The sequence below is a fragment of the Typopeltis vanoorti genome, chromosome 13 (genome assembly GCF_054136105.1).
Source record: "Typopeltis vanoorti isolate ZY-2024b chromosome 13, IOZ_Tvanoo_1.0, whole genome shotgun sequence".
Taxonomy (NCBI): Eukaryota; Metazoa; Arthropoda; class Arachnida; order Uropygi; family Thelyphonidae; genus Typopeltis; species Typopeltis vanoorti.
The window spans coordinates 42,732,542-42,758,221 of NC_143561.1; positions in this window are offsets into that span (position 1 = coordinate 42,732,542).

Genomic DNA, 25,680 nt, shown 5'->3' on the forward strand with positions numbered 1-25,680 from the left:
AACTTTGCATGCACACAATTGCAGTACAATAATTTTCAATCTTAGATTCAGGACTAATTTAGTTATTTTTTCTCCTATAATTAGATCTTTGTTATTGCTAAAATAATTGAAATTATCATTTCTTTCTGGCTTCATAGAAGTGAATGAAATTTGGTATTTAAGATCTCTAGTAAAATTTGTAGAATAATTTTAATGGAAAATCTAAGCAAAACAGAATTGTTAGGTACAAGGATCATTCCAAAAGTTCTGCATGTTGTACTCCTGTTGTTAAACTAAATATTAATTTAACAAAATACATTTATAGGCTTTTGATATAATCTCCATTCTGTCAGCCAAGTGTTATGTATTTAATAAGTTGGGCCTCTTAAGCAGAAACCTCAGTGGCAGTAAAGCATTTCAAATGGAATAGTTCTTTCAACTTAAGGAACATTTGTCAGGACTGTAGGAATGGGGAAGCACTTGCCATCCATATTGTTCCACAAGAATAAGGTTGACTTACTTCATGTGAAACATGTAGCCTTGCATTGTCATGTAAAACTCATGATATCTGACCCTTGAACTAGATTTTTCCTCCATTTTGATGTCTTATTTCACAGAACAAGAGCACCACAAACAGAAAGCAAGAACATTGGTTTTACTCAGGTGACTTAGGACTGATGTGAAGGCAAAAACATCATCTCACCCTGGCATGGCCATCGCCGGATTAGATCACGCCCTGAGGCAAACAATTAAATATATCGCCCTGATGGATTATAAGACAAAAATATAAGAAAATCTATAGTTGCTATTTTCTTTTTATTACAAGAGAAACATTAATGCAAAACAATTATATAATAATATTAATTAAATAGTTGCTCTACGGGCATATCACACAATAAAACTGTTTATAAGCTCTTCTGAATTTAAATTATAAGCTATGTCCACCTCTATCGATATGGTTCCTAGACCAACCAATCTTTCTTGGGTCATTGCTGTTCGCAAATAATTTTTAATCAGTTTAAGCTTGGAAAAACTACTTTCCGCACTTTTTTGCTACGCTAATGGGAATTGTTAGCATAGTGACTGCACCTACCGCAATATGGCTGAACGAGCTCCCTTATTAAGCCATGCCTTGGGGCAGGCTGCCAATATGCTACACCCTGGCCATGTCTAAGTGTGTAGAACTTTTGAAATGACCTTTGTATATAAGAATACTATTATGAACACACCTTTTTGATGATTGTCTGCAATAATTTCCTTACTTGTTTGTTTAGAAGCTGAAAGGAAGAGTAAATAGGACTTAATTTTTTTTTTTTTATTAAATATGTAGCATAGCAACTATTTAAGTCAAGATTTTTTATATGGTTAATTTTTTTTAGAAGTATGACCAATTTCTTGTTTTTGGTTCACAGTGACAGAGAAAGTTTTTCTCTTATAATGCAGATGCTTTTCTTTTCTGTTCTCTTTTAACAGAATGCAGCATGGAAGACTGTTGAATAAATTGGAAAATATGGGTTTGGATTATAAAATATTATTGTGGATAAGAGGATGGCTGACTGACACATATCAAAAAGTGGTATACAGGGAATGTGGGTCTGCAAGGTTTAAAGTAACCAGTGGTGTACCGCAAGGATCAGTCCTTGGTCCATTGTTATTCAGTCTGTACATTAATGGCATTTGGAGGGATTTAACAGGTGATATACAGCTATTTGCTGATGATGCAAAGATAGGCTGGGCAATCAGGAATGTTGCTGATATGCAGATACTATTATGAATAGTACACGAGAATGATTTGAATAGGCTGGAATTGTGGGCATTTGAAAATGGTTGTCAGTTCAATGATAGTAAGTGTAAAGTCATGCACTTCAGTCAGATTAAATATCCATTGTCATATTATATTGGTGGGATTATGTTAGAAGAAACTGATCAGGCTTGAAATCTTGGAGTTTTAGTAGATAGGGTGTTGAAGTTCAAGGGCCATATAGCAAAGATTGTAAATATAATTCAGAGCATTGCAATGCTGAAATGAACATGGGATTTTTAGACCATCGTCATTGTTCAGATTAGGGTGGTTGATAAGAATCTCACGTAAACAACTGGTGCTTTTCCAGTCAATTCTATATAAAGTATTCAGGGCATGATCAGAAAGACCAGCTTCACCATAGTTATTATATGTAATGTGTCGTTTATGTTCCTTTTGTCTGATAGGAATTGTGTATCCTGTTTCCCCTATATATGGTAGATTACAGGTGCAATAAATACGATATACTCCAGGGTGAGCCAGTAGAGGTAGTGCATCTTTGGATGAGTTGAGTAAGCTTTTTAATTTTGCAAGAGGTTTAAATGTGGCTTTGAGGTTGCATCTCTGCAGTATTCTTTCTATTTTATCCGATGTCCCTCCAATATAAGGAATGGCTATAGTTCGACCTTAGTCCGGTCCATCCCTGTTTTTTATTGAGGTCTTGTAGAGAATTTTGTTATTAGTGTTTTGGCAGCAACCACTTTCCAGGAAAGCACTGCCGATAACTTTAAATTCATCTTTAAGCACTTGTCCATTGGAGCAAATCCCCAAAGCCCTATTTTTTAGAGTATTAATGATACCAGTTTTTGTGTTGTACGGTAGTGCATATTGCACAGTTGCATTTATTTTCTTGCAGTCAGAAGAGGAGCACCACATAACTTTAGGATAGCGTAAGTATGCATGGTTGTCTGTTGTTATATTACACCCTGCAATTTTATGTTTTTGCAGTCCATCATATTCAGAACATTTCTAAGCTGGAATCTTGACACCCTTTCCATTTCTCAAAGTCCTAAATAATTATAGTTAAAAAAAAATCATAACAGTGATATAAAATTTACAACTTCCTATTGCCACAAACATAACTTGTATGGTCAGCTACATCAAAGCAGCAATAGTGAGCTAACACAAATAGTTTATTTAATCTATACTTACCTTAACTTACCAGTTAAGCTGTCTAATCAAATCCATTAGCCAAAATATTTTTAACGAGTTAAAATTACTTTTGAAAATCTACAAAATAGAAATTCTCATACTTTTGATAGCAAGTAATGGTTATGAAATAGTTCTGTAGTGCATGTGAATGCTAAGCAGAAAAGTATCCTTATTGTTTTTTTAAGTATCATAAATAACAGTTGAAATTAATCATTCAGTTAACAATGTCCTAACTATTGAACTTGACCACCCAAAAAATATTAAAACCAAGTAATCACAATCCCCCTCTCCCTTCAAAGCAGAGATTACTCTAAATCTATCACCACCATTCCATATATCCGGGGTACATCCAAAAAAATTAACATAAATCCTAAGGAAATATGACCTCACAACCAGTTACAAACCACATAAGAAATTGGCATCTCTTATCTGCTCCACCAAAGACCCAGCCACGTCCTCTAGACCGACCTGAAGTATACTACCAGGTCCCTTGCAGTTGCAAACTGTCCTACTACAGGCAGGACAGCTAATATCAAGTTATCCGAACACAAAGACTACATCCGGTTTCACCAAGACAGCCACTCAGGACTTGCTGACCATGCTTTGGACACCCACCATAGAATACGCTGGAAGGAGGCCATTTTATTATACTGCAGCAAGCACAAGTATGAAAGACTATTTCTTGAATCTGCCTCAGCTCTGATAAACTTTCCAAACCTCAACAAATTTGGGTGCAATGAGTCTTCCCCAAATTTCGGAAGTATATGTTCTAGGATCGTCAGCCCAATGGCTAAGACAACGTAATTTAGCCCACTAGGGGCACCATTTAGGACTCTAGGAACAACTTTGTTGCCTTTCTTCAGCCTCATTTGCTTATGTGAGTGCTTGCATGCACATATCATTTTTTTGTGATCCCTGAAGATGGCAATGTAACATTGACGAAATATAGGTAGTTATTAATTAAAAATATAGTTTACATTAATCATTTCCTAAAAAATTAGAAGTTAGTTGAAATTAAGATTTAAGTTTTTGTTCTTACTTGGTTAACATTATGACTCTTAAGTTAAGGGGATAATAAATCCCTCATTATTTTAAAGCCAAATAAGAAACTTGAAGATTGAAATCTAAGAGTTTCATGCCGAAGAATGTTCGGCGAGTCCAAGCGTAAGTTAATGCCTGGTAGTACAACACTAGGGCAACTCGAAGCAAAGGTTGAGCAAGTTTCAATCACTGTCCTTAATATTTTCTCATAATGTAAAACATAGCTCCTAGGAGATGTATTACGTTTTACATTATGAGGGAAGGTCACTACCCAGACCGGTTTCGACCTTTATTGAGGTCTCATCAGTGAGTAGGTAGACCTGGATAATACCAAGGTTTAAGTGAACAGAACTTACATAGTTTACTATACGAATTGCCAGAAAGGTGTACCCATATATTATTACTACAATAAAGAGCCAAGAGGGTTTTTTTCTTTTTCGGTGACGTAAATTAAGTTAAGCGGATAATAAATCCCTCATTATGACTCTTTCCATTTTGTTTCCTTTTTAGTTTTCAGTCTCTAATAATTTGGAATCTTTACTGAAATTTGTAGGCTGTTTTGATTCTGAGTTAAACTGAACTTTTAGTGCTTAGAACAAATCCAGCTATGTCATTATGAAACAATGTTACCACGTTATTGTATAGTAGACTAGGACCACATTTGCAGTTGTAATCTTCAGAGATAATATTTGGCCTCTTAGGTTTTGGACACCAGTGTATGTCCAAAACCTAATCTGAAGATTACAACTGCAAATTTAGATGAATGAGCTTGTGGAAATTTGTGTAACTGACAGTTCCGAGTAGAAAGCAGGTACGAATTGTGTGCAAAGGGAGTCACACGGTAGCACTAACAGGGTAAAAGGCTGCACTAAGCGAATTGTATTTGAAGGAAGCTGTTTTCATGAAGGAATAAAGTTGTAAATTTGGATGTCTTGCATTGTCTCAAAGACATCATCTAGATGATTTCACGTGGGTAGAAGTACTGGAAAGCTTGAAAAAGGCTGCAGAATTACTGATATTGCCAGAGAGTTTGGAATCTCACATAGTGTTGTATCTAGGCTCTGGGCAGAATATGTTCCAGACATTTGCTAAGAGGTTGCCCTCGCTCTACCACCTAGCATGAAGACAGATTTTTGATTATAACACAGAATGTATTCAATGCACCACAGCAGGTTAGCTTGCAAGTCAGCTCCATTCAAGCACAAAGTATGCAGATATCTTGACAAACTGTGGCAAGACCTTTCCATCCCTTTATACACCACTCATGTTAGAGCAGCATATTTTCAGTGGTGTTTTATCCATAAAAATGGACAAGACACCAGTGAGCTAATGCATTCTTCACAGATGAGAGTCATTTTAGTCTTTCCTCTAATTCTAGAAGACACTTGATCTTGCGTGAAAGTGGTACTGCTTACCATTGCGAGAATTTTCTTGAAAGGGACAGATAGATGCGGTGTTGGAATCATGGTGTGGGGAGGCATTATGCTTAATGAATGCACCAAGCTACAAGTGCTGGAAAAAGAGACTATGACTAGTGAACAATATTACAAAGTTTTTCAGCATCATGTTCGATTGTTCTGTGGTGCTGTAGGTTAAGAATTCATTTTTATGGATGATAGTGCCATACCACATTGTACACAAGCAGTGGAGATACTTCTGGAGACTAAGAATATGAATTGAATCGAGTGGCCAACATGCTCTCTAGATCTCAACCTCATAGAACATGCTTGAGCTGCAACAGGGAGTGCATTGCTACTCGAAATTCCCCCTCCAGAAAAGAAACAAGGCCTTATCCTTGCTCTTAAGGAGGAGTTTGCCTCAAGAGCACCTGAATCACTTTGTGCTAAACATAGTAAGACGCTGTGAGAGCTGCATCATAGTTTTGAGTGGGCATGTTCCATAGTGAAATGTCTCTCCACATAATTTTCTCTAAGCACTGTACATTAATTCCTTAGCCTATATCCTTAGGAAATTTGTAACTTTTGCTAGAAACATTGTAATTTAATTTGTACGAAATTTATAACATTTTTTTTTGTGTGTGTAATATAATGCCTTAGTATGCTGCCATTAAATTTATGTCCACATTTTGCTATAGTCATGAAAATTTTTTCATGTGTAAATAAAAATGCAGTTTGTCCTTAGCTTTTGGACACCAGTGTATCATATCAATTATTGCAGCAAATTATAAATAATATGATTATGAGCAATCGAATTAATAAATGTAGGGTATTTGTATGAAGTGCCCAGAAACAGGAACATTAGAAAATGCACTTTGTTTATGATCTCCATTTTGGGATTATTATTGTGACACCTCCAGGGAGTCCAAAGACTCATTGAGGGAGAGTGTGCCAACAGCATCGAACTATTGCATCCCTTCCAACTACTAACTGCGCTCAAAATTGCTTAACTTTTTGTGAGCCATTAGTAGCAGAGGCTCTACCAATCAACAAAGAATCATTCTCATTTTTATTTATATAATTTATTTTTAAATATTGAAGAGTTTTGTAGAAAAATTTAAAAGAACATGTTAAAAAGGTGATGCATAATTCAGATTTATGTGTTTCAGGCTCAGAAACTTGTCAGCTGTGGCTGGATATTTCTTTATAGTTGTATAAAGGAATGTGGTGCTGTAGGTTAAGAATTCATTTTATGGATGATATTGCCACACCACATTGCACAAGCAGTGGAGTTACTTCTAGAGACTAAGAATATGAATTTAATCGAGTGGCCAAAAAAACAATTTATACGAGTTTATTTTTACATATAACTTATATTTAAAAAAAAAAAAATTCAATTTGTCCTTTTAAATGCTCTGTATGCTTCATCTCTTGATTACTATCAACCATAATTCTAGTAGTATGCAGTGATGCTTAGTTTTATAGTAATTCAGGAAATTTTTCAAATACTACAGCTGAATCAGAACAATGCAGCCGATTTTTAAGCCATCATATTACTTACATTGCATGCTATGCCAAATCGGTGTTACCGTGATTATGACATAGCATTTTAAAAACTCACAATCCAGAACCTCATTGAATGAAGATAGTGTCATAAAAAATAAATAAAGTCATAAATGTTTATTACTGTGAGTCATTTAGGAAAATACTGCAAATAAGGCAAGTAGTTAGTAATAACTATATATTACTGCTAATCAGGTTTTGGCTGATGGAAAAATGATTCCTTAAACAGATTTTATGTATCCATTGTTTTTACTTATCTTTTCTCAGAAGATGCTAGCTAATACAGACTTTTTATTATATCAGTTGTACTTGCAAAAAGTCATAAATGCATATCACAATTAGTACCATGGATAGACTACAATTAGTTAATCCAAAAACTCTTTTCTGAGTGAACAAAATATCTCCACTAACAAATAATTACTAATATTAATACTTTGTGTCTTGATTCCATTCTAACATCTACCTAATGTTTCATAAATGTCTTTTATTAACTGTATTAAACTTGGGAGATAGCCCTACATTTTAGTAATCATATATTATTTGTCACAAGTTTAATAAATTAAAAACCATCTTCTTCTTCTTCTCTTCCATCTAAGACGGGTTGAGTCTTCTCTTGAGCAGGGTCTTCTCTATTCCTTGCTATTCAAAAAATTCCTTATGTTCTGCATCCCGAGATGTTCTTTATTAATTTCAGCCAGGTAATTCTGGGTCTTCTTTTTTCAGTTGGAAAAGTATTGATTAGGACGTTAGGAAGCCTGTCTACATCCATGCGTACAGTGTGGCCAAACCATCTCAGTTGTTGTTTTCTAATTTTTTCTATTATTGTATTTTTATACAATAATTCTTGTCTGACTGTGCTGTTTGTTATCTTTTCTATCCAACTTGTTCTATTTATTTTTCTTAAGCATTTCATTCAAATGCCTGCAGTTTTTTCTCCTCTCTTTTCTTAACTGTCCACGCTTCTGTTGCATAGATGACTGTTGGTATAATTATTGATTCATATAATTTGATTTTGGCTTGCTTAGATATCTTGTTTGTTTTCCAGATTTTCTGCAATTTTCTCATGGTGGTCCATCCTATCGTTATTCTTTGTTTGATTGTTTTGAGTTCATCTATTGTTTCTGTTAGTTTTTGATCCAAGATATATGAGGTTGTCTGCTTGTTCTATTTGTTCTCCATTTAGGGTGGCTGAGATGGTAGTTCTGTTCCTCCCTATTTTCATCACTTTTGTATATTTATTGTCATGTCGTATGTTTTACAGGTTTCGTTGAGCTTGTTTATCAACCTTTGTAGTTCATTTGGGGTTCTTGCAATAAGGACGAGATCATCTGCATATTTGATATTATTTATGTTTAAACCATTGACATTGATGGCTCATTACTCATTGTCTATTGCTTTCTTTACAACTTCGTCTAGATATATGTTGAATAGACATGGGGATAATGGGCATCCTTGCATTACTCCTTTTTGGATCTCTGTGGGTTCTGTTGTGAGTGTGTCCTTTTTAATTATTACATTTGTCTTAGAGTAATATTTTATCAGAAACTGTATTATATATTTCTCTATTGCTTTTTCTAGTAGAACTTTAAGAAGGATTTCTCTGTTGATATTATCGAAAGCTTGTTTAAAAGTCCACAAAACAACAATACAAAACAACAATATAATTCTTTATGGTCTTCCCGGCTGAGCTCTGCTAGTTGGTGCAATGTGAAAATCTGGTCTATTGTTGAATAGTTTCATCAGAAACCAGCTTGCTCTATGCCTATCGTTTCTTCATAGGTGTTTTTTAATCTATTTTGTATAATTCTTACGAATATTTTATAGGTGTGGGACAGTAAATTGATTGGTCTGTAATTTCTGCAGTCTTTTTTGTCTCCTTTCTTGTATATTATTATTAATATTACCACCCCAAGACCTCATGGAGTCAAAGACTCATCTGGGAGGTCCTTTTATCACACACGCACACACACACAGCTCATCATACCGTGTTTTAAACACATTCAAACTCTTTGCAGACACCACATTCTCAGGCAAGGCATTCCAATCATTCACAACTCTGCATGAAAAAACCTGCCTCACTCCTCTACTCACACCCTCTTTATACAGTTTCCAGGGATGACCTCTGGTTCTCCCACTATTCTCTGTAAAACTTCTCCAGCATTGATCCTATAACAACCCCTTACCAACTTGTAGGTCTCTATCATATCTCCCCTCTTCCTCCTGTCCACCAGACTGCAAATTACATCTCAATCTTTCCTCATACTCGACATTTACCTTAGTCAGTCTCCTTTGGACCCTTTCCAACATCTCTTCATCCTTCTGAAAACAAAACCCGGTGACCAAATCTGGGCACAATAGTCCATGTGTGGCTTAATCAAAGCCTTATACAATGGAACAAGAATCTCCCTACATGTCAGTGTCCTCCACATCATTCCCAGAAGCCTTTGTGTTGTCTTCAAAATTTTGGCAATGTGTCCCCTAAATTTTAGATCCTTATCCACTATCACCCCCAGATCTCTTATTTCCTCTACCTCCAACAATATATTCTCACCAAGCATAAATTCTGCATCCCATCTTTGTTTTCCAAATTTTTAAGCCTTACATTACATTTTGCAACATTGAACTCACATCCCCATTTCCGTGTCCATTGAACTCAATCTATTCAAGTCTTCCTGTAAGGCCACAACATCTTCACTACACTTCATGGTTCGTCCCAACTTTGCATCATCTGCAAACAACTGAATATCTCCATCCAAATCTTCACCTATATCATTAATATACAAGTTAAACAGTAATGGACCTAAAACAGACCCCCTGAGGCACTCCACTAGTGACTTTCCTTTTCCTGGATATTGCTCCCCCATACACAACTTGTTGATACCTATCAGATAGCCAGTCTCCAATCCAATGCACCAATCTAATATCCAACCCCATCTCCTCTAGTTTGACTGTCAACCTATCATGAGGTACTCTATCAAAAGCCTTTGCGAAATCCAAGTATATTACTGTGTATCCTTTTCCTCTGTCCAAAGAAGCAGTCACTTTATTGTAATAAGTAAGTAGATTACTAAAACATGACCTCCCTTTAGCAAATCCATGCTGTCCATCAAAGATAATACCATTGTTATCAACCCAACTCTGGATCCTAGTTCTCACAAGCCTCTCCAACAACTTAACCACAACACCTGACACACAGATAGGCCTATAGTTTGATGCTTGAGTTCGATCACCTCCTTTATGAAGTGGCACAATCTTGCCCTCCTTCCACTCCTTAGGAACTTGACCAAGTGCAGGACTCATATTAAAAGAATATGTCAAGGCAGGTGTCAACTCCCTGGCACATTCTTTCAGAATATGTGGTGATATATTATCAAGTCCCACAGCCTTATTAACATCTAGTTTACTCAACTCCCCATACACCTATTGCTCACCTACAGTCAATCTCTCCTCCCCATCATCAACTGCTCTCAATCCCTCCATGAAGTCACATTCACAAGATTGAAAGATCTTTATGAACTGCTCATTAAGTATCTCCACCACACATTCTGCATCAGCTGTCTTTATACCATTTTTTCCAGTCAATGTCATCCTTCCATAATTAGTCTTTCTTTTGCTGGCTACATATCGAAAGAACTCCTTAGGATTCTTTTTGGCTTCATTAGCCAACTGCTGTTCATACCTCTCTTTAGCTACCCTCACCAACCAAGTCACCCTCCTTGCTTGGTTTCGATCACCTCCTTTGTAGACCTCATGGAATTGGTTATTTCCACTTCTCTTATGCTGTCTCCACAATGCCCTTTTTCTCTGTATCGCATGCTTAATCTCTTTATTCATCCATCTCACACCCACCTTATTTAACCTTCTCACCCTTGGAATACATTTAGACATTGCATCTACTAAACAGTTTTTGAAAATCCCCCAAGCTGCATTGATCTCTTTTCCAGCTAACTCCTCATTCCACACTACACCCGCAAGCTGTCTCCTGAGCTCTTCATAATCACCCCCCCCCCCCTTGTAGTTCCACATATACCCTTTTCTCACAGAGGTCCTCGCACTGCTGGCAACCATCCAGGTAATCACCTTGTGGTCACTCTCACCAATTGGTGGATGATTTGACACCTCATTTATAATTACATCCTCTGATGAGATGACCAAATCCAAGACCCTCAATCCTCGTGTGCCCTCTGTTACATACTCTGAGGTAGTTATCCCTCAAGAAACTCATTTTCTTTACTTCCAGTTGCTATCTCATCATTCCAGTCCATATTACCATAATTAGAATCACCCATAATGATCACTCTTTTCTTATTTACTTGGTTAATTTGATTGTACATTTCATTATCACCACCATCCACATTACCTGGTCTATAACAACATCCCACCAAGTATTTGATTCCATTCACCTCTATCTCACACCATACTGCCTCAAAACCACTGGCACTATTTCCCTCTTGCACATCTCTACTTTATATGGACATAACTCTTTCTCTATCATTAATAGCACTCCTCCCCCCCCCTCCCTTTTTACCCCTTCTGTCCTCACGAAACACATCATGCCCTTCCATCTCTATTCTTATCAGATGTCATCCTCTTCCAACCATGTCTCATTTATTTCGACAATCTTTGGGTGAACAGACGCAATTAGTGCAACCATTTCATCTGCCTTGTTTCTTATACTTCTAGCATTTGTATACAAACACAACAGCTCATTTCTGGATCTGCAGCTAGTTCCACTGATACCACTCACTCGATGTGATCTCTCCATGCTCGACTGGGGCCATTTCCCTTTCTTCTTCTTCATTTTAAAACCCTTTTCAATTCCAGCTGTTTCCTCTTGATCCCTGGTCATCCCATTCCTTTCCTACACATGCTCACCTCCTCTTGGAGCATCCACCTTTCTTATGCTGTGTACCCCTGCTCACCCTGAGCCTCCCCGTTTCCCTGCTCCTCTTGCACACCCTTTCTCTCATTTTCTATACTCATACCACTCACTTCCCCATTCATAACTACCTCTTCAATCTCTCCTGTCTTACTCTCCCGCTCTTCCATATCACTTCCCACTCGATCTGATTCATTCTCTCTATTCACTTCTCTACCTTCCAGCAGCAGTCTCTCCAAGCAACTCACACCATAACCATTCAATTGCAGTCCATCGCTCCCATACAGCTCACTTCGTCCCTCAAACTCATTCCACACATTAACAAACTGTACTCCCGTCTCCACATTTCAGCCAGCATATCATTCAAAATCCTTGCTCTCTGCCTCGCCTCATTTCACCACAGTCATATTAGGCAACACGCTAACTACCCTTCCTGTCACACTATTCTCTTTTATCCTTCTAAGCAGACTCCTGATATCCATTCTGACACACTCTTTGTCCTCTCTCAAATCATTCGCACCTCTTAATACTATTAACTCTTTTGCTTGCTCCTGCCTCATAACCAATGCCTCAATCACTGATTTTAGTGCCTGGAATACATACCTTGTGCATTCTATCCTCCAGCACACCTTTAATAATGGAGTCGCCATACAACGCCATTCACTCATCTTTCGTTAACTCTTTCATGCCATCATTATTTATTTTAATAGTTTTTTCCCGAATTTTCTTAATTTCATTCCGCATCCATTTCATTTCTTGCCTCATCCGATCCAATTCAACTTCCGAATCTCGCGACACATTCTCTCTATCATTCAATCTTTCTAACTCTCGACCCCCTCTTCTCATTTTCACTCTCATTCATCCTTCTTTGTTTCCATGCTTTCGGTCCCATTTTCACACTCATTCATCTTTCTTTATTTCTGTACTTTCAGTCCAACATGCATCGAACTTTCGCTATCATCCATTCTTTTGATTTCTGCATCATGCCATTTCTAGTTTCATTCGTTCTCTTAATTTCGTTTCCTTCCACCACTCTTACCTCACTTCCATCCCTTTTAACATCCGTTATGGTTTTCAAATCGCTCTTTTTCTTTTTTACTGATTTTTTAACATTTTTTCGCCTCTCTTTCAAACGTGCACTCATTTTCCCCACGACAAACTCGCTACTAACACTTTCTGTCATCAATTTCATATTTGCATTCATCATTTCCTCGTTCAGGTCACACTTCGCACACACCCTCCTTCCATCCTCACTAAATATCCACAAATCATTTATGTAATCGAAAGAATACATATAACAGACCTCACACTTAATGAAACGACTGAAATCTAAATTAAAGTCATGGAATGACAGTGCTGCTGCCATTTTTTGCAGGTTAATAAGTCTAATAATAACAATTTTGTAATTAAGTTTTGGCAAAAAAAATCCCCCATACTAATAAAACCGGTAGTGCACATGTTTACAGCCTCTCTTACTCAAACAATTACGTATATATATATTTAATTATTCCTAGAAAACTTATCCCAATCAGGAGCTCTTCTACATGTCACTGCGCTTGACTCATAAGCGCTCTCAAAAATATTGGGATGCTCTTTCCAGTGATCTGGGATCTCTCCTGTTTGCAGTATTTTATTGAATAGGGTTGTTAAATATTCTATTGATGTGCTGCTTCCATATGACCACAGTTCAGTAGGGAGAGTATCAATGCCTGGTGCTTTATTGTTTTTCATCTGTTTTATTGCGTATCTAACTTCTTGTAAAATTTTTGGGTGGTCGTTATTTTCTTCTATTGTTGGCATTGTAGTTTTGTTTCCTTGGTGAAAGTAGTCTTAAAATGGTTTGACCAGATTTTTCTTATATCTTCAATATTCCCAGTTTTAGTCATCTTGTTGTTTATCATTGTATTAGGAAAAAACCATATCTATACAATATGTATCTTCAAGGAAACACTGAAATGTACAAAGCATGGTTATGAAGTAACATGATAATATACCTGGAATGACTATGCTATTGATTTTGTTACTTGAGCAAGCTAGCTATGCTTAAGCCAGTAATGCTGCTGCTATTATTACTCATAAAACATTTGTTGAATTCTTATTTTGTAAGCATCTTCAAAGTTTACAACCCCTTATATTTATTCTCAGTACTATCAAATGTTTGTTCTTTTAAGATGACCTTCAGTTTGGAGCCGGAAGTCATTCAGAACTGAGTTTTAGGAATTAAGGTGGATTATCAGACTATGTAATAATCTTTCTTTTGTGTTAAAGTCTGCATGGTTAACCTAGTGGGTTTGCGCTTTGCAACCATATGCCTGGGGAAGGAGTGTCCTAGGTTGATTTCTGTCGGTGATGAGAAGAGCTTAAAGATCTTCCTCAGCCATAGCCAAGTTAGCCAGTCTTGGGCATGGACAGCAAGATTTTTCTCCCCAGTTTAGCTGGGGTTTTTCATCCTGCAAACAGGCAAACTGGCCCTGTGAACACACACTGATACAGTCAGGAATATCTAAGACGATCCCTCCAGCCATAGGTCTGAATTGTCAGCCTAACGCCCATGTGCCTGGATAAAAAGAGAGGGGGGGGGGAATTGAGGTGGTGCCATACTTCCCTGTAAAAGGGGCTCACTGCCGTTGAATCACCATACGAAATAACTAATAATTTTGTGTTAAAAACTATCTCACTAATAATAATGCACACAGAGCTGGTGTATTGTTCTTCTGTTCAAATTTTCTACAAAAATGAGCCTGGCAATTTCTTTACCTTAATTAAGAGTAAGTAGTCGAACTGTACATCTGAATGAACTATTTCTTACCCTTTTTTTTTATTAGGCCTTTGGTTTCAAAATGCAGTTATACTAACGTCTTTCTAATTTTATTTTATTTATTATTTTTTTAACCAGTTAAAAACTTGACATCCCTGTTCATGATCCTCATAGTTTTTTTTTTGGATTTCAAGCATCATGTTGGAGCTTTAATGGAGTATTAACAGCACTAAGAAAGGATTAAAAATTTTTTAATTGTCCAATGTGATGTGTGTGGGATGTATGCATTCCCGAATAAGGCTGGAGTTTGGATTGAAAGTGATAGTGGTGGGAGAATGTGCAGAAAGTGTAAGCAAAGTGATATCAGATTGTGAGACATTTATGGTTGAAGAAAGCCAGAAAATAGTGGCTTGATAGAGAATTGCGATGTACAAGATGGCAGTGAGAGCGGTGATCAAAGAAAGAGTGAAACAACTATACAGAGAGAGAAAATGGTTTACATGATAAAAAAAATGAGGAATTATTTGTAGGAAGCGAGATCACTAGGTTGCGCACAGTGATAAAAAATGCGCAGGGGCAATTAGAGCACCTGCAAAACTCTTTCCAGAGTGATTCAGCTAACATAAATAAACAAGTGTTTGAAAGGAAAAATAAGCGTAAGGGTGGGAGACTTTCTGAAATGAAGGAAAGAGTGTTGTATGGTGACTCGTTATTAAGAGGAGTGATAGATGGGAGTTTAACTAAATCGTATTTACTGGGTGCGAAATTTAAGGATGTAAGTGAGAGTATTAGAGCTCAAACACAGAGGGTGAAAGAATTGATAGTTGTGGCAGGTACGAATGAATTGAAAGGAGATAAATTTTTTATGAGAGAGGACTTGAAAGTATTGTTAAAGGTAGCGAAAGAAAAGAGTAACAGAGTTAGATTGGTGAGTCTGTTGCCGCGGTATGACAGAGAGGAGTTTAGAAGGAGGGCCATAATTGCAAATGACATTATGCAGACAGTGTGGTGTGGAATGAGTTTGATGGACGAAAGGATTTATACAAGATGGATGGTCTGCATTTGAATGGATTTGGTGTGCGGACACTGGAAAAAATGTTGCTGAATGAAGTGAAAATGGATGTGCAGAACCAGGGAAATTAGAACTACCAAGGAGGGGGGGGGGATATGCAGACATCAGTGACACAGTTGAGTGTAAGAATGTATATAATGTACCCGAGTCAGTACTAAGGACAAGAAATCGGAATGGGATAGTTAGAATAACGCATCAAGATGGGGTGGGACAAAGGGACCTCTGCATTTCATGTATACTAATGCCAGGAGTATTAGGAACAAGGAGGAAGAATTTTTGGCCTTGATTGGCTCTTCCTGGCCACAGGTTATTGGCATTAGTGAAACATGGCTGACGGAAGATGATATAGTTAGTGGGATAGAATGTGTAGGTTATAGTGTGTTTAGGAGGGACAGAGAGAATAAAATGGGGGAGGGGTGTTATTGATGATAGCTGATGAACTGCAGCCAAGGAGAATTGAAGTTGTATCACAGGATAATGAAAAGAGCTCATTTGAAGCTATTTGGTGTGAGATTGAGACTGGCAGAATAAAATATACAGTTGGGTGCTGCTAGAGACCAGGTGATAGAATAGATGGTGGAGATAGTATGCATAAAAAAATTGATGAAATGAATGGAAGGAGGGTAATTATTATGGGGGATTTCAACTATGGTAACATTGATTCGAAGGAGGAGAGGACACGTGAGGAAGGAAATGGATTTTATTCAATTATTAAGGGATAACTATCTGAGACAGCATGTAATTGAAAATACTAGGGGTGTGAGAGTGCTTGACCTGGTAATAGCATCTCAGAATTTGACTGAATATGAGCATGTTGCCGCCTATTGGTGAGAGTGATCATAAGGTCTTGACCTGGGAGGTGGCTAAATGTGTGGAATTTTCAGTTAAGACAGGATATATGTGGAATTACCATGCTGGCAAGTATAACAAGCTGGGGAGATTGCTTGGATCAGTGCCATGGCATGTACAACTGCAAGGGCGGGATGTCGATAAAGCATGGGAAGTGGTCAAGGAGCATTTACAGGAGGTTATGGCTGATTGTATACCTAGGGTCCGAATGGTAAAAGAAGTAGGGGTTAAATGGATGGATAACACCATTAAGCTTGAGCTGCAAAAAAAGAAACAACTGTGGAGGGAATTTAAAGAAAGGGGGTGACCTGCAAGTACATGAACGGTATACAGTGCAGGCCAGAATGGTAACGAGTGTGGTAAAAAAAGTAAACGTGGATTATGAAAGGAAACTAGCAATGCAAGCTAAAGAGAATCCCAAACAGTTCTTTCAATATGCTGCAAGCAAGAAAAAAACTGTACACGGCAAAATGATTTTAAGGAATGACAATGGTAAGGAGGTCACTGAATCAGTCGATATAGTGGAGTTACTGAGCAAGCACTTTGCAAAAGTATATCATCCAGGTGGTGACATTGAAAAAATGAAGGAACCATTAGTTTATACGGGAATTGTAATGAATGAAGTGGAGGTGAATAGTCTATTACAGAACCTTAATGTGAATACATCTGTGGGATTGGATGGTATACCGGCACGGATCTTGCGTGAAGCAGCTAAGGAATTATCAGTGCCCTTGACCATGTTGTTTAATCTGAGTCTCTGGTCTCGTTTAGTCCTGAAGGTGTGGAATGAGGGGAAAATAGTTTCACTGCATAAAAGAGGATCCAAGACTACAGTTGCAAATTACCAACCGATCAGCATATCAGGAGTCGTTGTCAAGGTCTTGGAGAAAGTAGTCAAGGGAAAAATACAGGAATGGATTGATGAAATTGAGATACTGTATGGGGGACAGCATAGCCTTTGTGAAGGGTAGATCATGCCTCAGTAACTTGCTCAAGTTTTATAACAAGGCGATGGCTGAACTGGATAAGTGTAATGGGTTTACAGTGATACTGCTGGACCTGGCAAAGGCGTTTGACAGGATACCACGTGGAATTCTAATCCGTAAACTACAACATATAGGAATGGATATAGGGTTGGTGAGATGGATAGGTGGGTGGTTGATGGAGAGATATCAAAGAGTAGTTTATTCAGGAGTAGAGTCCAAAAGACGACCTGTGACTAGTGATTTGCCGCAAGGTTCTGTTCTTGTACCACTGCCGTTTAATCTGTTCATTAACGATATAGGGAAGGATCTAAGAGGAACAGTTCAGTTGTTTGCTGATAATGCAAAGTTGGGTAGGGCGATAGTGAATGCAGAAGATGTCAAAATCTTGCAGGATGACTGAGATATATTGGAGTTCTGGGCTAAGGAGAATGGATGTGAATTTAATGTGACAAAATGTAAGGTTATGCATTTTGGGGTGAAAAGATTAGCAGCAGTATACTACATTGGTGGAACTGTATTCCAGGAGATTGATGAGGCCAGGGACTTGGGAGTGTTGGTGGATAGGGAGATGAAGTTTAGAGGGCACATTGCAAAAGTAGCTAAATCAGCTCATCAACTCACTTGGTTGTTGAAAAATACCTTGACGAGCAGAGACAAGCAAGTTATTGTACCTCTGTACCGCGCCTTGATAAGACCTCATCTCGACTACTGTGCCCAGATTTGGTCACCTAAATTTCCTTCTTGATGGGGAGGAGGTGGAGAGGATCCAGAGACGAGTGACTAAGATGATAGCGGGTCTCTGGAATGAACCATATGAGAACAGGTTGAAGATTTGTGGATTGCAGAAATTAGTTGATAGGTGGAAAAGGGGAGATATGATTGAGACTAAAGGGTTTCTATAGGATTAATTCAGAGGATATTTTTGAGATCAGGAGTGGTGGTGGGAGAACTAGGGGACATCTATGGAAGCTGGGCAAGAGTGTGGTTAGAGCTGGGTTCTTTACTTTTAGAGTGGTAAATGAGTGGAATAAGCTGTCAGAGTCTGTTGTGGGTGCTATGACAGTTAGTGAGTTGAAGGCCAGGTATGATAGATACTGTGAGAATGTCATCGTTGTGTGGACATGATGTTGAGGGCCTCCCTCGATGAGTCTAAGGACTCCCTGGAGTCGCCCATAATAATAATAATAATAATAATAATTCATTCAACATTTCATCTCAGTCACCTTAAACCTCTTCACGGATTACAAACTAATATTTGTAACACACACAAAATGAAACACGTGGATATGACACTAAAGTCCTAAACTGGGTGGGGAAACCTTCTGTGGGTGTTTGCAAGAAACCTAGGTTGTAGATTGAGATATCTGAGGATTAATGTTTCCCATTTGGGAAGTTTCTTGCATCTGTATTTATTTAAATTCAGTTTATTTCTGAGAGCAGCTGCAGGTTACAAAAACTGTCCTTTTTTAAATTTACTGTGATGGAGCATGGTATTTTGTTCCCAGCAGGGATCCTATGCATAGTGTTCAATGAATGGTCCACAAAACTAGATTGGCCATGGTCATGATCTTAGATGTATTGTTTGTGTTGATCTCTGTGGATGGTAGCCGATCTACTTGTCTGTCCAAAGTATGCCAACTTGCAGAAACAGGGTACTTTATCTACTCTTGGAACTGAGAGAGAGAGGAGGGAACTGATCTTTGGCAGAACAGATAGGGTAGCCAGTTTTAGGCATGGCTTAAATGCTGTGCAGTGATGTAGTTCAAGGACCTGGCTATTTTTTCGGATATACCTTGGACATGGAGAATGGTAATGGCATTCCTGAGATCCTTCTGAAAAGATGGACATGGATTTGGTTGGGGGGGGTGATTATTTTTTTAATTCTGTAGTTACTGTAGCCATTGGATATGAAGGTGTTGTGTATATTGTTGAGTTCTGTTGAAAGAGAGGTTCCACTGACCAATGATTCTAGGCTCTATTGGTTAGAATTTTAATGATGCCATATTTTTGAAGGGGATAGGATTCATGAATGTGTGAGTGGGCTTTCTGTTTATAGTGAAGGAGAGGTTACCATTTGGAAGGTGTCTAGGAAGAGTAGTCTATTGTTAGTTTTCTTTTCTATTATAAACTGGATTCTTGAATGTAGACTATTGAGATGATAGGGGAAAGAATCTAATGTATCTGAGCCATGAGGCCAAATAGAGATGCATCATCTACATATCTTAGCCAGACAGAGGGTTTGAAGGGGACTGAATCTGTGACTCATTTTTCAAAAGTTTCTGTTTAAAAATTGGCAAGTGAAGGGTGAGAGTGGAGAACCCATAGCAGTTCCCTCTATCTGTCTTGAAATTTTGTTCTTCTAAGAAAAATATCCAGAATTGATGGCAAAGGAAAAGAAATCTAAGATATCAGAAGGAAAAACATTTTTTAAGTGTTAAGGTGTCATTCAAGGGAATGATGTTAAATAGTGAGGTGATATCGAAGCTAATCAATATATCTGTATTATTTAAAATTGGATTTTCAATGGAGGTTTAGTGATACCTCTCTTTCAACAGAACTCAACCATATACACAACACCTTGTCCAACAGCTATAATTCTTTCTTTCTTTTTTTTTTTTAATACTGTGGATAGCCAGAAAGATCAGCCATTATCTTCATAGATGAACACAAACAATACATCTGCAATCACAACCATGGCCAGTCAGGTCTTTCGGACTATGCATATTTTCCCAAGCAGATCCATCCATCCATCCATACATAGGATGGATGGATCTGCAGAAATCTCAGTTTACAACCTGGGCCTCCTATAAATGTCCACAGAGGGCACCCTACCTAGATAGGATTTAGTGTTATATCCACAAATTTAAAATATTGGAATAATTAAAATAGTTTTTAATCCTTTCTTAGTGCTGTTATTAATACTCCATTAAACCTTCAACATGAATAATGTCTCCTCCTAGCACTTAACCCCTAACACAAGGATTTGAAGTATCTTATTTACTGCTTCTTTTTCGACTTCGCAAAAAATTTCATATTCCATGTTCTAATTGTTTCCTTTTTTTTTTTTTTTTGATTTACTTAGTATGGTATTCAAGGATAAGTCATACCTGTCTCACCAGAACACTTCTACTCATCACATACTGTTCAATAAAAAATTAGTCTCACTTTACAGCTATACCTGTAAGGGAAAGATCATATGACTGATGATGGTGTGGTGAATCCGTAATTCCATTCTGGCTAGATGAAATGTAATCAGATATTTTATTTTGGATCTTCTCTGCTAATCTTTAACAAATCATCTCAGTTTTAGTTCCTGTTGGATCATTTTAGTTGCAAAATGGTACAAATGAAAAACATACCAGAGTTCAGTTATTATAGTAATACTGATATCACTATTTAGAGAATAACAATTTATTAACAATAATGAATTATTACAATTTGGGATGGATCTGAGGAGGGTGAGCAATCTGGGGCACTTGCTCTAGTTGTCAGCTTAATGGGGGCAACAAAAATGAAACAAAATTGTTTTACAGAAGTGCTTTATGGCACAGTGCATTGTTGTACTGAAACAAGAATGGCCCTCCTCCATAAAACTGGTAAAGTGGGCAGTGTGGTGTTATCTAGAATGTCCCAGTATTTCACGGCATTCATGTTTCCATCCACAACCACCAATAGTTATCCGAGTCCATACCACAAGAGACATCCCCAGACCATTGGTCTCCCTCCACCAAATTTGACAGATGGGGGTGGGAATGACACATGCTAGCAGATACCATTCACCTGGCATATACCACACCCAGCAATGGTCATCAGATTTAAAAACAGTGTAGCATGATTTGTCACTCCATTCCACTGGTCTAGGGTCCATCGACATTGTTCTTTGCACCAAGCAAGTTGCTTACTTGCATTTGTATGAGTTATTAACAGCTTGTATACAGCAACTCGTCCATGGAAATTTAACTTGTGCAGTTCCTTATGAAGGGTCTTCATGTACACTCTCCCCCCCCCCCCCCCGTTGACTCCTGCATTCCTTGGTGATGATTTGTGCAGAGGAATGATGGCGCTCGCAGATAGCATGTTTCTGAGCTCTCATCCCTTTCCATCAATTTACATGCCCTTCCTGAACATTTCTTGGTAGTTGTAAGTCCCTCCCGTTTCCATTTACTAATAACATCTTGAACAGTTGTGACCTTGGGTTTTGCAATTTTTCTGAAATCACCACAGATCGGTTGCTGATATGACACCCTATAATAATACCTCAGAAGTCAGTAAGCTCAGCATGTGGCCATGTCTCACGAGTAGACAATATACGGTACAGTATGACATCTGAGGCACTCACCTTCAGTTATAAAGGAATTCTATTCTGGCACACATGATCTACTGCAATGTTCCATTGTTGCAGAATGGAATGTCTGGACACTTTTCCACATAGGGTATATGCAAGTACACAAGTTTGTAACATTGTAAATTGTGGGCAAAAAAGAGAAGAAATGATAGAAGCATCTAAGTTGTTAAAGGAGATGTATAAGATTGACACTGAAAACTTTTATTTGCAGTACTAGGACTAGATATTTTGCTTGGAGGGTGGTGATTTGGAGGATTGGGTTGCTAGAGGTGTTTGTAAGTGAGTCTTCTATGGAAAGTCCTGTATAATAATATGAATTAAATAATCTGTGGTCCTAAACTAGTTTGAAGAACCATGCTTTCAGTGAACAAAATCCTGAGTACATTCCTGATTGATGTTCAGACCCAGAGTTAGAACAAAAGCTATCATGAAATTCAACGTTATATGCTTGTTTCTGATTGTTTCCATACTTTGTGTGTATATGTCAGTTTATCTGCCTAATAGTTGATACAATTCCTTCACTTCACTTCATTACTAGAACATTTAGTAGAAACAGAAAAAAAAAATATATCATATTCAGTTTTCCAATAAAGTTTGCTTTATGTTCAGAGTTAAAACACTCCGGCTATTCCTTCATTCATCTGATTCTGCTACCTGAAAAAGAAAAAAAAAATGGGGGGGGGGGCTCTACAAATTCAGCATGTTAGTGTATTATTTTTATAATATCCTACCAGCAAAAACTGTATTTGAGGTATGTCTGGTGTGATTAATGGTCTTCCATACCTAGTTAGATTTCCTAGTCAGAGTGTATCTTTCTAAGATGGAATAACTGATTTGGCAGAGCACAAACTTTTTGAATTGGTAAAAAATATATAATGATATTTATGTCATTTAAGATTTTCCTTTTCCAGAGAAAATGAAGAAGTAAGTTTGCTAAAAATATTATGTGCAGAAATGCATATAATGTCTATTGCAGCAAAAAATTGTATACATATACTTCCAGTATATTTTTGCCAAAATGAGCAGTATAAGGTTCTTGATATGTATAATATACTTACATATTCATATATTTACTTGTTTATTCTACTGGAGTATCTTACCTACCTGTAATTTGTTTAATAAAATTCCCCATAAGTGCTGTGATATGTATTATACTACTCTTCATCCTTTGAAAATTTAGCTATGTGTTTTTCTGGAATTAACATCCATTCTGTATTGCCATTTCAATCTTTCATTCACATCCTGCATGGAAGAAAGCCTATACTTAGTCTATTCCAAGTGAAAGATAAAAGTCAGCCACCAAATTATCATTCCACACTCAGTTCATTTTGACATCTGGAAGTCTAACAATTAATCAGAGGTCACCAGTATGGATTCTGCTACCCTCATTCTGCAGCAGATATGGCTAACTTGTCTTTTGAGTGCAAAACATGAAAGGTTTGGAGACCCCCTTAGTCACTGTTAATAGTTCAAGATTGAGTCTGGCATAATGACCTACTTTAAAAATTGTCATCGTATGATCAGCCTTCCATCCCTTGTAATTTGGTGTTTAATTCAACAGATAGGTTATTTACCACATCATGGTAAATAGCTTCCTCTCTTCAAGTTTCTGCACCAAAAATACAAAGCACTGCTGTAGTATCCCATTCTCTTCCTTCTGTATGTAAATGATCATCACCACACTGACTTCATATCCTATCTAAAGTTTTGCTAATGACAAATTGAGTGGACTCCATTCCTCCTTGTCATTTGACAAACTTCATAGTGCTCAGAGATTCCAAGCTTCAAAAATCTTCCAACCAATGCCTTAAATACATCTTACTATTCTTCAATGTATGTGAGAAATCAAAGTAGTAGTCTTCCTTTTTGCAAGAAAGATCTCACTTCATCTTCCCTTATTGTTGATAATATCCAGATCTCTCAAACTAGAATTCTATTCTTGGGTTGACGTTTACTTTTAGCCTTTTCTGGTATAAATGCATCATATCCAATAGTCCCAAAGAAACTTCATGGCTCCTTTTCTCAAGATGTTACTTCTCAGTGCCTATGCACGAGCCGCCCCTGACCCATCTGCAGCTTGTACATTGTAATGCATTTTGGTAGGTTGTTATGTGACATCAAATGGCTTTGCAAAGTCCAAAAATATCCCTGTATATATGCACTTCTCTTTTCCAAAATATTCTTTCTCCTATAAAATGTACATCAGTGTGGTGTAGCTAAAGCTTTTGCCGCCTGGGGCGGTCCCTGAGTTTGACACCCCTCTCAGTACACACCAAAATACTACAAAAAATAAAAATGACGTATTTATTTTTTAAGTAAAACTTTAATTTCAACATTCCAAAATGTTATTTTTCTTGCTTTTCTGTTAGCAAAGTCGTCGATGACATTCGCGAAGTCTATTTCATAGTAATGTAGGTAATTCTTAATCAGTTTTATTTAGAAAAAACTCCTCTCACAACTAGCAACACTTACAGCAATTGTGAGGAAAATTCGCAGTAGTATTACAATATTTGGAAATGAGTTCTCGAGACCATTATAGAATTAACTGCAAAAATTCAATAAGGTTCAAAGTGTTGCCTGGGGTGGATCGCCCCCTCTTCCCCACCCTAGCTACGCCTCTGATGCACATTGGTTGTTAAAGCAAGACCTACCCTTCGCAAACCCATAATGACCATCAGCCCTATCCTGTAGTCTGTTTCTAACCAATGTCTTGACTACAAATTATAGCAATCTACTAACTCTGGAAGATTTTAAAACAACTGAAGAAATGTGTTTTGGATTGAAATTGTCCTTGAATCAAGATTTCTATTGATGAAAAAAAAAAACTCTCCTTCATTGTTTGTGGCCCTAATTTTTGGGGAGCTCAAGCTAGAGCTTCATGCACCTGTGCATAAGTATGGCACTGCCTATGCAAGTAAGTCACTATTGAGAACTGGTAGTTCGATTTTTAAAAGAAACTCGAGTTTTAAATCCTTCAACTGAACATAATAGACAAAATACAATATGCACACACACCAGTATGCTGTGTGTGTGCGCGCGTGCATATTGTGTTTTGAATTAGTAATCTTTACAAATATAGGTAAATATCACTTATGCAGTGTATATGCAAACGACTTGGTCATGTGTTCTAGGCAACTATTTAAGAATGCTGCTAGTCAGTAATTGCCGATAATAATGTTGATCACGGGGAAAAAAGGATATTTCAGAGTTTGATAAAGTGTTTATTGTGGGTGCCTGTCTAGCTGCAGCCACGAGTTTGAAAACAGACTGGTTTCTCCAAAAGGTGATATATCCTGGTGTTTAATCAGTGGAAAAATAACGTAAATTGCTTGTCTGAGAGGTGTAACTGTGATCCTAAGACAGTATCAGAAACGAGATCACTGTCATCTCAGAAGGTTTGTATGGACAAATGAACTTCATGTGTGCAGCAATTGAGTGAAGCATTTAATGAAGGCTATTTCTAACTCATACCTGAACTATGTGCAGGGAATTGAAGATGATCGATATTGACAGTTGCATGCCTATACGGAAACCACTAATTTCTGATGTAGAACCAAAATGTTCGTGTCAGAACTCACGTGACTGGACACTGGAAAAAAAGTCGTGGTCCAATGAGTACACCTTGTTCTGTACCGACAGTAGGCAGATCATTTGGCTGGACACCAATGAACCCAGCTTGACTGGGTTCATTGGTGTCCAGTAAACACCAATGTTCACTGGTAAACACAATGCAAGGTTCTGAAGGTGGGGCATGTTCTGTTGGTACAGAATGGATCCACTGATATTGCTGGAAGGTCAGGTGTCCTCCAAGGAACATCTGAACGTCACTCCGATCAACTCCACCCTGCAATGTTCACT